This window comes from Chinchilla lanigera, unplaced genomic scaffold, assembly GCF_000276665.1.
Source record: "Chinchilla lanigera isolate Chin_1 unplaced genomic scaffold, ChiLan1.0 scaffold00121, whole genome shotgun sequence".
NCBI classification, from domain to species: domain Eukaryota; kingdom Metazoa; phylum Chordata; class Mammalia; order Rodentia; family Chinchillidae; genus Chinchilla; species Chinchilla lanigera.
Genome location: NW_004955522.1, coordinates 1,375,917 through 1,389,628, shown reverse-complemented (window position 1 = coordinate 1,389,628; position 13,712 = coordinate 1,375,917). Strand labels below are relative to the sequence as shown.

General features: G+C 41.5%; 1 protein-coding gene across 1 annotated transcript in view; it reads right to left on the bottom strand.

Moving 5' to 3' along the window:
• Positions 1-13,712, bottom strand: part of Wwox (WW domain containing oxidoreductase) — a gene marked incomplete at its 5' end in the record, with an annotated part of 919,641 nt that overhangs the window by 795,744 nt on the left and 110,185 nt on the right.

Here is a 13,712-nt window from a genome sequence, read left to right as displayed (position 1 = left end):
CAGGGAGGCTGTAACATAGGTGTGATGCAGCCCAAGATTATACTGGGTATCTGAGGATGAAACGTACATGGTGACTAGAAATTGAGGGGGATGTGTGATCCTAGCTTCCAGCAGGTAAGAGAAGTCCCTGATGCAGACAGGCAATTCAAGTATACAGGGATGCAAGTTTCAGCCCTTTTGGGCAAGACCTCAGCAAACAGTGAGCTGCCCCCATCTGACACCTGGGGACAGATATGATTCCATACCCCAAACTCCCATAGGATAGAAAGGTAGTGCAGCACATAGACTGCATCTTACGAGATATCTCCAGCGGGCTTAGGAGTAATGTCTTGTGACAATCACATTTATTTTCTTCAGTAAAATAAAATTATGCACACTAGAGACAAGAAATAGGGACACTAAGTAGTCTCAAGTCAGCTAAGGTCAACTGTCCCCACCAAATGAGTTTGCTATAAATTTATGGGGAAAAAACATTGTTGTTTGTTGGACCTCTTTGGATTTTGGAACATCAAAAAAGGGACTGCAGATGGGAATTTACAAGCCTGACTTGTGGTGCTTCCTTGACTCAGGCAGCCTGATCCCAGGAGGGAAGGTGTGGAAGGGAGGCTAGGACTGAGGCCAGCAGGGTCCAGACCAGCCCCTCCTACTCCGTGCTCCAACCAGCCCCAGCGGGTATCCATTTTGTAAAACAAGCTTCCCCCACAGAATTTGGTTTAATGATAGAATTTAGAAGCTGTAGAAAAGACTGAAAAATCACTGCTGCATGTCAGAGGATGGCAAACTTTTTTTTAAGTAAAAGACCAGGCATTACATAATTTAGGCATTAAATAATTGAGCTAAGAAGCAAAAGCACAGCTATGGTGGGGGTACTTACATAGCAAGGGAGAAAACAAAGCCCTGCAAATTTTGAAACTCCAAACTTGATTTATAGGCATTGGGATATGAACTCAATATAATTTTCAAGTGTCATGAAATCATATTCTCCTGTTGATTTTTCCCCTACAACTTAGAAGTATAAAAACTATTCTTTCCTTGTGAGTTGTATCCAAAGAGAAAAAGGCTGCATTTGGCTCATGGACTGTGGTTTATGACCCCTGGTTTGGGTCATTCCAGGTCAAGTAGGGTCTAGTCCCTGAAGAAGATCTACTGATGATCCCCAAGGGGCCTGAGTGAAAGCCCATGACTGCATCAGAGAGATCCAGACCCAACAGCTCCAAAAGACAGGCCTTACCTTCTATGTACAAATCATTTGGGAGGCAACTGGTTTCTATCCAATTTTTCCAAACCTAAATACCAAATATGTTATGTGCTATAATTTAGCAAAACCATTTTCCTGAAGCACTACTTTTTAAAAGCTACCTATTTTTAAAATCCAGTATTTTTACCTCTCTTAAATTGGAATCATGGTACAGCAGGTGGCTATACCCTTCTTATTCGTGTTACATGTTTTCGGTGGATAGCTCCTTTAATCTGAATCATACTAATGAAATGTCCATTACACATAAGTCAATTAGACTTCAGATCATCTCCACAGCCTCTGAACACCTACCATGAAGCTCAGTGAGCCAGGCAGAGCACAAACACTCCCACCAGGGGATAATCCATCCTTCTCAGGTTCCAGGATCCTGCCTGGTACCCCCTATGCAACTGTTCCCTGTTACCTATAAAGTGTAGCCCTACTTTCTGATACATGGGTTTCCTGGTAGACTAAAGTCTTATCCTGCTGGGGCCAAGAATATGCAACAACAGATTAGATAAACCCTGAATTAAAATGTGCAATCCAGGGGCTGGGGATTTAGCTCAGCAGCACAGTACCTGTCTGGCAAGTGCAAGGTCATGAGTTCGATTCCCAATACCAGAAAAAAACAACAACAGCAACAACAAAAAAAAACAAAAAGTGCAATCCAGCCCCCACCAGAGGATTGGAAACGAGTACAGAGAAGGTCATATGAGTAAACTGCCTAATGGCAAACAGGTTAAAAATGGAAGTGTTGAAGGTGTCCTCACCCTGCGAAGGGAGAACCCCCAAACAACCTTTACCGTTCTAAAGTGCTGCAAAGACAATCTGAAAAGCCAAAGCATCACAAAAACACCTCTTTTCCAGGAACTGCAGATCTAGAACAATCTCTCAGTGTCCCGTATAAGTTCACAAGGAGGCCTGGGAATGAATTACTGAGATCTTATTCTAAGCTTCACATGTTCTTCATGTATGACATCATTTCACTTTCAATAATCATGCAAACAAGCTATTCTTAATCTCCACCTGACAGATGAAAAAACTGAAGCACAAGATTTTAATTAACTCGTCCAAGTCAGAAGTTCAGGGAGATCATATCTAGACATTCAAAGCTTGTGATCTTGAAAATAGAGTCCAGTCAGAGACTGGCCAACTATGGCCCATGGGCCCAATCTGACCCACTCTTTGGGGGTGGTATTTGTGTGCCATTTGTGGTAGCTTCCATACTCTAAGGGCAGAGTTGGGTATCTGCAACAAGGACCAGTAAGCTCACAAAGCCAAGTATCTTTACTATCCAGACCCTTGGAGAAGGTGGCCATGCTCTAGTTCCCCATGGGTACTGGCCACACTCCAGTCCCCTTGTGGGGAAAACAGCACACTCACAGACTTCCAAAGAAGCAGCATCTCTGGGCCACTACGAGGACCTAGACCACTCCAGGGATCACCTTGGCCAGGACTGCTGTCTGGACAACTGGAGCACTTGTGTCATAAGAGCAGCCTATCTAATAACACAGCTGTCTTAGTTACTTCTCATATTGCTGAGACAAAATACCCAACACCCAAAGTCAAAGGAGGAAAGCTTTATTTAGGTCACAGTTTATGGAGCTTTCAGTATATCATCAGCTGGCTCCAAGGCAGGATGACACATGGTAGACAGGCATCGCAGCAGAGAAACAGTTCATGGTAGGCAGAAGGTAGCAAAGCAAGCAAAGTACCAGCCAAGGCTCTTTCTTTCCCTTATACTTTGTCTAGACTACCAGGATTAGGGTGGTGCAAACCAATCAGTGGACTGATTTAGTAATCACCCACCCTTAATCCCAGCATCTTTAACCCCAGCATTGCACCATGAATCAATCATGCACCCTACATCCAGCCACCTCTATGACCACATGAGGCTTTGGGGGGACATCTAGACACAAGCCATAACAGTGACCTTGCGGTATACAAGGTTACCACACTGAGCCCATCAGAATCACTCTCTTAGAGAGTTGGAAGGAAGCTATTGAGAGCATCAGGGGGCACAAAAAGGTACAAGGAAGGACTCAGAGATGAGCTGAGCCACATTGACAGTGCAGACAGACAGCTAGAAACCAGGCTTCCTCCAGAGACTCAAATCAGAGGCTGGATGGCTGGTGACCCAGGGCATGCAGAGTGCACTTCCACTCCCTGCCACAAGGGGCGCAGGACAGCCAGTCTGGCAGGGTTGTTCCAACAGACCACACAGACAGGACCAAACAGCCTGGCACAGCAATACACTCTCTCTAAAAACAGAGCAAAACAAATTAGCGAACACAAACCACGACTAACAAACACAGCCATGTTCTATTTTAAAGTAAAAATGAAAGCAGGCAAAGCCCCCATGCCATCAATGACTGTAAAAGTAATGCCAAATATTTTCTTTTTTTTTTTTTGGTTTTGGTTTTTCTCCGGTACCGGGAACCAAACTCACGACTTTGCGCTTGCCAGGCAGGCGCTTTTGCCGCTGAGCTAAATCCCCAGCCCCCAATACCAAATATTTTCTAATAATTTGAAATAATACCTGAATTATTTACGACATTGTCCTCTGTTATCATCATCATCAATATTATTACAGATGTGTGTATTTTCTTCAGCTTAAAGCAGCAAATGAAGGGTAGGGGATTCCTTTTCCTTTTTATTTTTATTTTTTGGACAAAAGGGTACACTGTTGTAAGTTTTTGAGACCACTCAGCAAGAAATTTGAAGTTGAGCTTTATCCTAATTTCTTAGTTTCAAAGAAAGAAAAAAAGAAAGAAAGAAAGAAGCAAGTGGGAAATCCATACCTAAGATCCTGGTATATCAACTTAATCAGGTTTTTTTTTAAGTTAAATTTGATTTCTAAATCCCTTAGGTGATGAGACTTGTGGGCTTTTATCATTTTAGTTCTATTTTTAAAATATGGACTTGTGGTTCCTTTTTCTAAAATCAATCCAACAGAAAGTGAATTATGGCCAGTGCATAATAAAATGAGAGTTACCTTTGGACTTGGGAGAATTATTAGCATTTTGATTCAATGGTTCTTAGTGCTTCAAATTCAAAAAGATCCTATCAAGCCCAGGACTTCTCAAAATACTACAGTTTTAAAGACTGCTCTTTTCAATGTTTTTAAAACTAGAAGGGCAGCACGGAATAGGAATCTGGCTGCTGAGTGATTTGTAAACCTTGCAGAGATGTGCAGAGACGCGGCACTCAGCTAGCATGGCAGCAAGTCTGGGGCCCACACCACATACATGCCTGAACTTCGCATCACCCTCACATACGTGCATATGATCTATCACAAATACCACACAACAGCCTTGTAATTACCGGGAAAAATTGATTTTAAAAGGCCTATACCAAAATTAACAGTAATAAACATATAATAACCGAGATCAGAATGTAGGGATTGGAGCATTTTGAACACTATAACCTCAAATTGATAAAAGTTATATATTAGTATTCATGCAACTGTTTTTAAAAATGGGATAGTTACATGCATTATGACTTCATTATATAATCCAGAGATTTAATAAATGAGTGCCAGCCCCCCTTCATATTCAGGACTCAAGTCAGTAAGTTCTTTTCACATCATTACAATGCTGTAGAGAGCGCAGCTGTCAGGAGCTTTGCATCTGCTGTGAGACAAGGAGGGATCAGGTTATCAGACGCCTCCAGGACCCAGGGCTAGGACAACTTAGCACACTTAGGTGCACTCAAAGTACATATATGTGGGGTAGAAACGGAATGATCAAAGGCGAATGTTTTGAATTCTTGGGTAAGCTGAAATAGTACGTATACACAGTGGAATCTACTGATGGGAAGAGGCAAACAGTAGTCCAACAGGCCACCACCACGGATCAAAAAGGTCCTCTTACACCGACAGTCAACAGTAATGTACTGCACACTTCAAATTTCGTTAAAACAATAGATGTCATTTGAAAGGTTCTTACTGTCACAAAACAAAAGTTTTCCAATATCCTCTTTGTATCTGTTATAACTGGGAAAGAGCAGACATAAATAAATCTGTACAACTGAAATGTCGTGGAGTGCACTGACCACTAGCAACGTTTGTAGGACATTTCAGAAATGTGACAATAGCAAGAAAACATAACTCCAGTGTTTGACTTTGAGCCTGAATTGGCTCCAGCAGAAGTGTCCACTTTCAGCAGAAATAATGAGCACTTGTTTCTGGCCTGCTTTCCACAAACCTCTGAAAGACAGTGCAGTAAACGAGGATGAGTCATTTAGAAACACAAACACACATATTCGCCCCTATTAAACTTCAGAATAAACAGCAGAAAGCAAGAATCGTATTTGAGAAACAGTTTACATTTTTTTTCAATGGATTTGAAAGATCTCACTTGATCTTCAAAAAATCCTTCATTGGGGGAAAGTAGATTATAGTTTGAAACAGTCAATTTTATTCCCACCATTAAAATATTATCCCTTGGAGATAATCTACAAGTTTTAAAAATTAGTTTTCTTAGTTTAGCCCCAAATCTGTCAAAATAAGAATTTCTCCCTGGTAGTGGTAGTGAGCTCCCCGTTATGAAATCCTTATCTGCCAGAATTCACCTCTGCAAACCTCTGCAAATGCCTAGTTGTGAACACCTGATGGGAGAAGCTAGAGAAGCCCCTCCCAGCTGCGTGAGAGGGCAGACCTGACAAGAAGCCCCCAGCAAGAAATGGAATGAGTTGGGGCTGGGGATGTGGCTTGGTGGTAGAGCTCTTGCCTCGTGTGCACAAGGTCATAGATTTGATCCGCAGCACCGCAAAAAAAGAAAAAAGTGGAGAGGAGTCAACCACGCAGTAACGTGTATGCCTGTAAATTTAAGAAAATCACATCACGTGGAAACTCCCTTCAGAGGTCTATCGTCACTGTCTTCATTTGTAAGTTTTCCTACTCTGGTGATTTTAAGTAAAGCGTTCTTTAGGCTATGGGTGAAATACTACATTCATTTAAAAATAAAGTATGCTTATTTGTACTTTCTACTATTTGACATACACTATGTGTGTAAAGTCTGTACCCCCTAGTAGAATGTAAACTCGGTGACAGCAAAGATTTTTAGATTTCAGAAGTATATCCAAGGATCTTAGGACCAAGGCCTAATTCGCTGCAAGCACTCGAGACTTGTTGAATGACTGAATAAATAAATTAAATTCTAGATTGTATGAAAAGAAATTGAATAAATAAACTCTATATTGTGCAGGAAGAAAAATCTAAGTTTAGAGGTCTTTAAAAATTGACAAGTCTTGCAGAACTCACTACAGGGGCCGAGGGAGAAAACCACACTAGGAGCCATCTTAAACAATGGCAATGCAGTCAGACAGGCCCAATTCTGACCCCGCATTTCCATGAATCAGCTACTCCTTAAGTTCATGGATTGCTCCACTCAGCCAATGGCAATTCCAGGAGAGAGGCAATTGATAATAATTATGTTTTCTGCCTTCTCTCGGGTTATGAATTTATCATGATGCAAAAGTCGAGCTACTCTGATGCCACGTTAACAATGATAAACACCATGAAGACAAAAAGAAACTAAATTTAAGTGTTTAGACTCTGCTGGGGAGTTTATTAAACAGATTAACTAAGAAAAGGCAAAGCTAACAATTATGGAAAACAGGTAGCAGTGCTCTGGCTGGCTATTTTTGATGGCCACCTGAGAACAGATTTCAAATGCCCTCGTTTCTGCAGGTACATTATCATGTGTTTTATTGTTATTCACAGCTGCAAGTTGATTAATCTGTATTCAGAAATTCCAAGAGGCAAATGTGCAATGCATAGTAAGCCTGTAGACATTTTTTACGGACACAGTGAAAATGCCTAACCCACATCTCACAAGTAACTCTTGCTCGGCCAGTAAGCAAAATCCATGAAGAGTTTACAAAAGGCTTTGAAACAGTTTGAAGTGAAAGGAAAACTGCATGAGACAGCCCCTGTCCTCCTGGCCATCCCTTACAAAATGAAAACACTAAGGCTGAGGCAAAACCAAACAAAGAGACAGTTGGGTTATGTCAAGCTGCCAGAATCATCAGTGTTGTCAGTTCAGGTCTCTGTCTTCTAGTTCACTGGGTGTTTCCAATAAAATCCAAAAACACTAGTGACAATTCAGTACCAAGAGCCTGAGCCCGGCAGTCAGCACGTGAGTAAGGGATAAGGACACCTGCTAAATCCAACGCCTAAATGCAGCCATGAGAGGTTCTTAAGACACTGAACCAACTCTCATTTTCTGCACTAAGAAGATAAGGAGTGGCATGGATAATCTAAACACGTGGAAAATAGGCATGGCTGGTTTGCGAACACACATTCTGATAGAGGTTCCCCTCCCTTAGCTCCCAGTCCGTGCCCAGGCTGATTTATCTCCCTGATCATTCCTGCCCTGCTCAAAGTGAATCTGCATCCTCTTTCCCACAGACCTTAGAAGGGGATCTGAGACAACACTTCCTATTTGAAGAAAACAACTTTCCCTTTTGAAATTGTTTGCAAATTATCCGCTTCAATAACAGTTATTCAGCAGTTGACAGCATTCTCCCGGAAAAGTCTTACCAACCACCTAAGTTAAGGCAGTCAGAAGAGTACATTACCAGGCAAGCATATTCATGACGATTACTCAGGCAGTTTTGGTTTCCTTTTTCATAATTTCCCAGGCTTACAGCTTCTAATTGCTTTCCCACACTGACTGTCTTAAATACATCAAAGAATGTACAGTCAAACACTCCTGTCCATCGTGTCACTCGTTCATTTCCAGCAGAGACACCATGGATACAGCTAGAACCCTGGACCCAGCCTTTTGGAAGCTCCTTAGTGCATCCCAAGCACCACTTTAAGTGTTCCCACCATTTGTCACTCAGTCACTCAACTATCTTCCCACCCCTCCCTTCCACTGACTATTGTGTGGGCTGAGAACTGTGGAACCATAAACAAGAGACAAAAAGAAACACCTGAGATACTGTCCCAGGGAGGAGAGAGCAAAGCTGCAGACCTTGGGAGGGAAGGAAAAATGGTCCTGATCTAGTGACTCCACAGCGGGTTTACTGGGGGCACTCCCTATGTCCTGCCTGTGATGACTTGAATGAGCTAAGGACACTGACGATGTCCACACAGCCCCAAAACAAAGCATGACAACTGGGAGTCTGAGACCCCCCCACCCTGAGAGTCTAGGAAAAAAAACTACTATCTCCGTAAGGTAATCACTCTAAGTTCATCTGGGTATTTTAAAAATTACAGAAAGAAAAAATAAAAACAAAAACTCCTAAATCTCTAATGGACCAGAGGGAACAGAAGTCATACAACAGTGAGAATAAAAGGTTAAGATTCCTTCCTGAGTTAATCATTTTAACAGAAAATTTTGAGTTAAAAAAGGCAAGTTGATCAAGAACCAAGATTTTTTTTCTTACAGTTTAATGTATTTTAATAGCAAACCTACAAGAACAGCACAGAAAGACAACATTAAAAACATGTAGTAGCATGTAAGACAATTCAGTCAGAAAAGTACAGTGACTGCATGCAATCCACTGTATGATAAAAATGCTACCAACACCATTTAGTTGCTGTCAATAAGAAATTTACTCGTTTTTTAAAAAATCCGAATGCTGGCATTGTCCAGAAAAATGTAACCCATTTTTATTTATGATTGTTATAAAGGTGAAGTGCTGAAACTTGTTCACTGAAACATTCTGACGTGCATTAATGCTTTACATCCCCACATGAATATTAAAAATGCACACACAAATGAAAATGGAAAAACTGCCAATACCTGATTTCTGTCCCCTATTTTCCACTTGCAATCGTGAACTTAGGTACCTTTGACCCCATGAGAAAAAAATCTAACATTCACAACTACCAATAACAGGAAGAGAAAAAAATTTTTTGAGAATGAAATGTTTCCCACCATAGTGGGTTCTTAAGCACGCTCTATGTATACGGCGTGCTAGTTTGATATCTTTTGGCATAATTGTTACACATTTGGCATGGATGCACACAAGTTGGTATCTTCAAACAGGCCAACCAGATAGGCCTCACTTGCCTCCTGCAAAGCACCGAAAGCTGCGCTCTGGAAGTACAGATCTGTTTTGAAGTCCTGAGCAATTTCTCCAACCAGATGCTGGAAAGGGAGCTTGCGAATCAGAAGTTCAGTGGACTTTTGATAATGTCTAATTTCCTGGAGTGCCACAGTCCCAGGCCTGTAATGATGAGGTTTCTTTACCCCTCCAGTAGAGGGCGCACTCTTATGAGTGGCTTTTGTAGCCAGTTGTTTCCTGGGAACAAGTCATGGTACAGGGACCTCCTCACCCTCTTCTCCTTTGGCTGGAGCTCGGCATGCAAGAGGCGGCACTGGCATTAGAGAGCGACAGCAGCACGGCGGCAGCTGCAAACACAATTGAACAATCAAGATCTGAAGTTCTAATCCTAGTTCTTCCTATTCCTCCGAAACATTTGTGGAGAATATCTAAGTATTAACACTATAAGCTAGGCATGATGGTGCATGCCTATAATTCCCGCACTCTGGGAGGCTGAGGCAGGAGGACTGCAAGTCTGATCCCAGTGTGGGCAACTTAGTGACTTAGAACCTGTCTCAAAATAAAAAACTGAAACAGAAGACTGGAGGTACAGTTTAGTGTGAGGGCTCTGGGTTCAATCCCCAGTAGTGCCCCCCACAAAATGATGCTTAACTTCATTTTTGCAATGGAGAATTAATATTTGTCCCAACAGAAGTTCGGTAAGCAGATTATGTGTTGGAAGAACCGAAAGACATGCTGCACAAACAGGTTATTTTGGTATCATTGAGTCAGATAACAGGCATCTTAGCTCAAATCAGCCCTGGCATAATTCAGGAAATTATTATAAATGATTTATAAATCATTATAAATGATGGAGACACAAAAGCAAAGATATGTGCACATCACGTGGCACCTGCTAGATACCTCGGCTTTCTATAGACGAGCCACAAAATTTTTTAAAACACTTTCGTGAAATTTAGTTGCACAAAAGTCACCACAGCCCCATGTTCACACAGCATTTTCCACACCTCCGGAAGGGAGAAAGGGAAGAATCCTCTGCCAGCGGACGCTGAAGTAATGACGGCTTAAACCTCAATATTGTGTCTGTCAACTGGTGACGTACTCCAAGACGCTTCAATTGTAAAAGCCCCAAAGTACAACTTTTCAAGTCATCTGAAGTCTTGCTTCACCTAAGAAGTGTAATTCCTGTAGATTCACGTAAATCTGTACTGAGGAGAGAAAAATGTTTGTGCACCTGCTGTCTTCTCCTCCCAGTGGGGACTCCCCACTCGGTGAAGGCAGCCATTTGGAGTCAGTGAACAGCTGTGTCCTGAACTGGGCCTTCCGCATGGAGCGGGAGGAGAGGGCTCCTGTTACCTGTGGTCTCCTCCAGGTCCCTCGGGGCAGGGTCCTCCCTGTGCTCCCGCGCAGGTCCTCTGATGACCATGGTCTCTTTGCCACAGAGATGTTCCACAGGCCCTGTCAGTGTGGTGTCATGGTGACATCTTGTGGTGAAAGGAGATACAGAGAAGGCTGGAATTCTCCCCTCAGCTGTATTCTGGTTAAACAGCACCTGCTTTGACTATGCGCGTGTTTCAACCTAAGCCGCATCTCACTTAGCCCTTCCTGCTTTGAAGAACAGAGCTTTTGAGGCCCCACAACAAGGAGCATCTATGGGGGCCCAACGGAAACACACATTTAGCCACAAATCATAGTGAATATGGCCCAGCATTCAACACAGGAGAAAGCAGCAATAGGTTCAAGGCGATAGAAGAGCTCCAGCCTCCACTGGTCACTAATATTCCGGTAACTGATAAATAAAAAGGCCAGAAGAGGGGGCTGGGGATTTAGCTCAGTGGCACAGCGCCTGCCTGGCAAGCACAAGGTCGTGAGTTCGATTCCTGGTACCGGAAAAGAAACCAAAACTAAAAACAAAAACAAAGACAAAAAAAAAAAGCCAGAAGAGCAAAGCACAAAAAGATGTGCAACTCATCAGGGAACACATGTCCAACTCCAAAGACTCCTAAACTGAAACCTGAGTTCAGATGACAAAATTCTACCACATGTGTGACAATTGTACTCATTAAATTGCGAATTCTCTAATCCTAAAGTATACAATTCACAAAAGGTAAACTTGGGGTGTTTACTCATATGGGGTTGAAAATTAATAGGAAACAAGAAAGCGATACCAACAAATAAAATGAGTACATCACAATATCAAGAAATGGCTTGCCAAAGACTGCACACATTAATGAAAAAACCACAGTGGTAAGGATGCGGACGAAAAGCGAAACCACTGCCACTGAGAACCACGGAAGTACAGGACCGGGGAGATAGCTCAGTGGTATAAGTGCCTGCCTGGCAAGCGCAAGGTCCTGAGTTCGACTCCTAGTATCAAAAATCTATATATATATAGAAGTACAACGGAAGTGGACATCAGTACTAATATAAACAGTGCTTCGGGGTCCAAAGTGATTTCTTTTTAAAGCTTTAGGAAGCAGGGGGAACCTACATGGAGAGGATATGAGGCTGTCGACAGGAAATTCGTGCGTCTGGGAAAATCTCGCAGGGGATCACGCTGCTTGTGACACACTGAGCATGCACCGTGCTAAGTGTGCCCATCACTATGTACCACAACACAGCTGGGCCTGGCATTCATTACCGATCCGGTGAGACAATAAATGCAACCAGATGCACGTTTGTTATCTGTTATTATCCGCCAGAATAGCAGCATGGCAGTGAGGCCTGAGCTACAGGTGGAAAGGGAGTGTTTTTCTACTAGTAGTTTCCAGGCAGTCTAAGGAAAATCATTATTAAGGGTTTTTTTTAATTATTATTATTATTATGCATCCCTAAGAATGCTCAGATTTTTAAACAAAAGACGGAGCCCGTACAATTAATGGACATTCAAAATGTTAGGGACCCTTCTCCTGGATGGCAAGGGAGGCATTGGCACAAGCTGCAAACTGAATTAAACCTAAACGCCAACCCCAGACTGCAGAATCAGAGCACATTACCTGACAGGGCTCATCTTTGAAAGCTTACGTAGAGTCATCTCTGGCCCTTCTTCATTCCACTCATGTCTTGAGGATATTCAGATACTGCCAAAGAGTAGATAATTAAGCAGTACGTGCTTTCACTTACAAAGAAAGCCAAAAGGCCTCATTTTGTTTTCTTTTGCTTTGTTTTGTTTCTACCTACAAAAGTTGTAGTAAAAGCAGTCATAGCAAGAGGGGTAATTTTTAAACTCCAACATATGAAGAAAAAAAAAAAAAACACTGCTTAAACAGAGCATGGAAGTGAACTGAATTACAGAATACAGAAAATAGAGCACAAATCAAATAGAAAGGTGTTTGGAAAAAATGCAATATGATGGTCTTTATGTTAACCTAGGATGTGGTAAATAAGATAGAATACAGTGGCCGTATTGAAACATGGTTTTCTGAATCAGCGTAGGTATGTTTACAAAGGAAGGAATAAATTATCACAGTAACTAATGTTAGGTCCAGTGGACTAATCATCTGGGAAAAAGAGATGGGTCTTCACCCCTATTCCTCTTGATAAAATAATTCTCAGTGAATTAAACACAATCAAGGTCAAACTTAGAAGCCTTCAACCAAGAAGACATGTAAGCACGTTTAATGTTGCCGTGGAGGATTTTGAAGGCATAACAACTAAAACAGCTCACAAAGGACAGGCTGACCTCTTTTGCTACATTAGAGTTAAATATAGAATTAAAAGAGAAAATCATGAGAAAACACCTTGATATACATAAGGAAGGGTTAATATCCTTAACATTTCAACAGTATCTGAATACATAAAAATGCTTATGGGTCAAAAAGAGATCAAGATAAAATTCAGCCAAAGGACATGTTTGGACCATTTTCAGAAGGAAGAAATTGTTGATAAGTCCATTAAAATGTTTACTTCACTAATCATGAAGGAAATGCAGAGATAAATTAGCTTCTACCTTTCTCATCACAATCTAGCTTTAGAAAACCTGAGTTATTCTTAGGGAAGATACAGAGGAGTTGCCTCATAACCTTTCAAGAGGTCAATTTAGCAATTTATCTGGAAAGGAACAGATAATGTACCCTTGAAGATCCACTTCCAGGAACACTAAGGAATTGCTCACGGTGTGCTACAAAGACATTCACTGCATTTCTGTTTACAACAGAAAACAACTGTACAGAACCTCTATCTCCAACAACTGGGGATTAGTTAGATAAATTATGACCCACTCATCCATTAGGACATTGGCAACTATTAAAATTGAGGCTGTGGAAGGATTTAGTAGCACAGAAATACTGTTAAGGGAAAAAAGGTATTTTTCAGGAGAAGTCTATTTTCTTCCTCATATTAAAAAAAAATTATAAGCAATACATATTTGTATTATCAGAAGTTATACATTTGAAATGACCCTCCAACGATTTGTTCTATTTAATAAAGAAAACATAATACCTATATATATTTATTT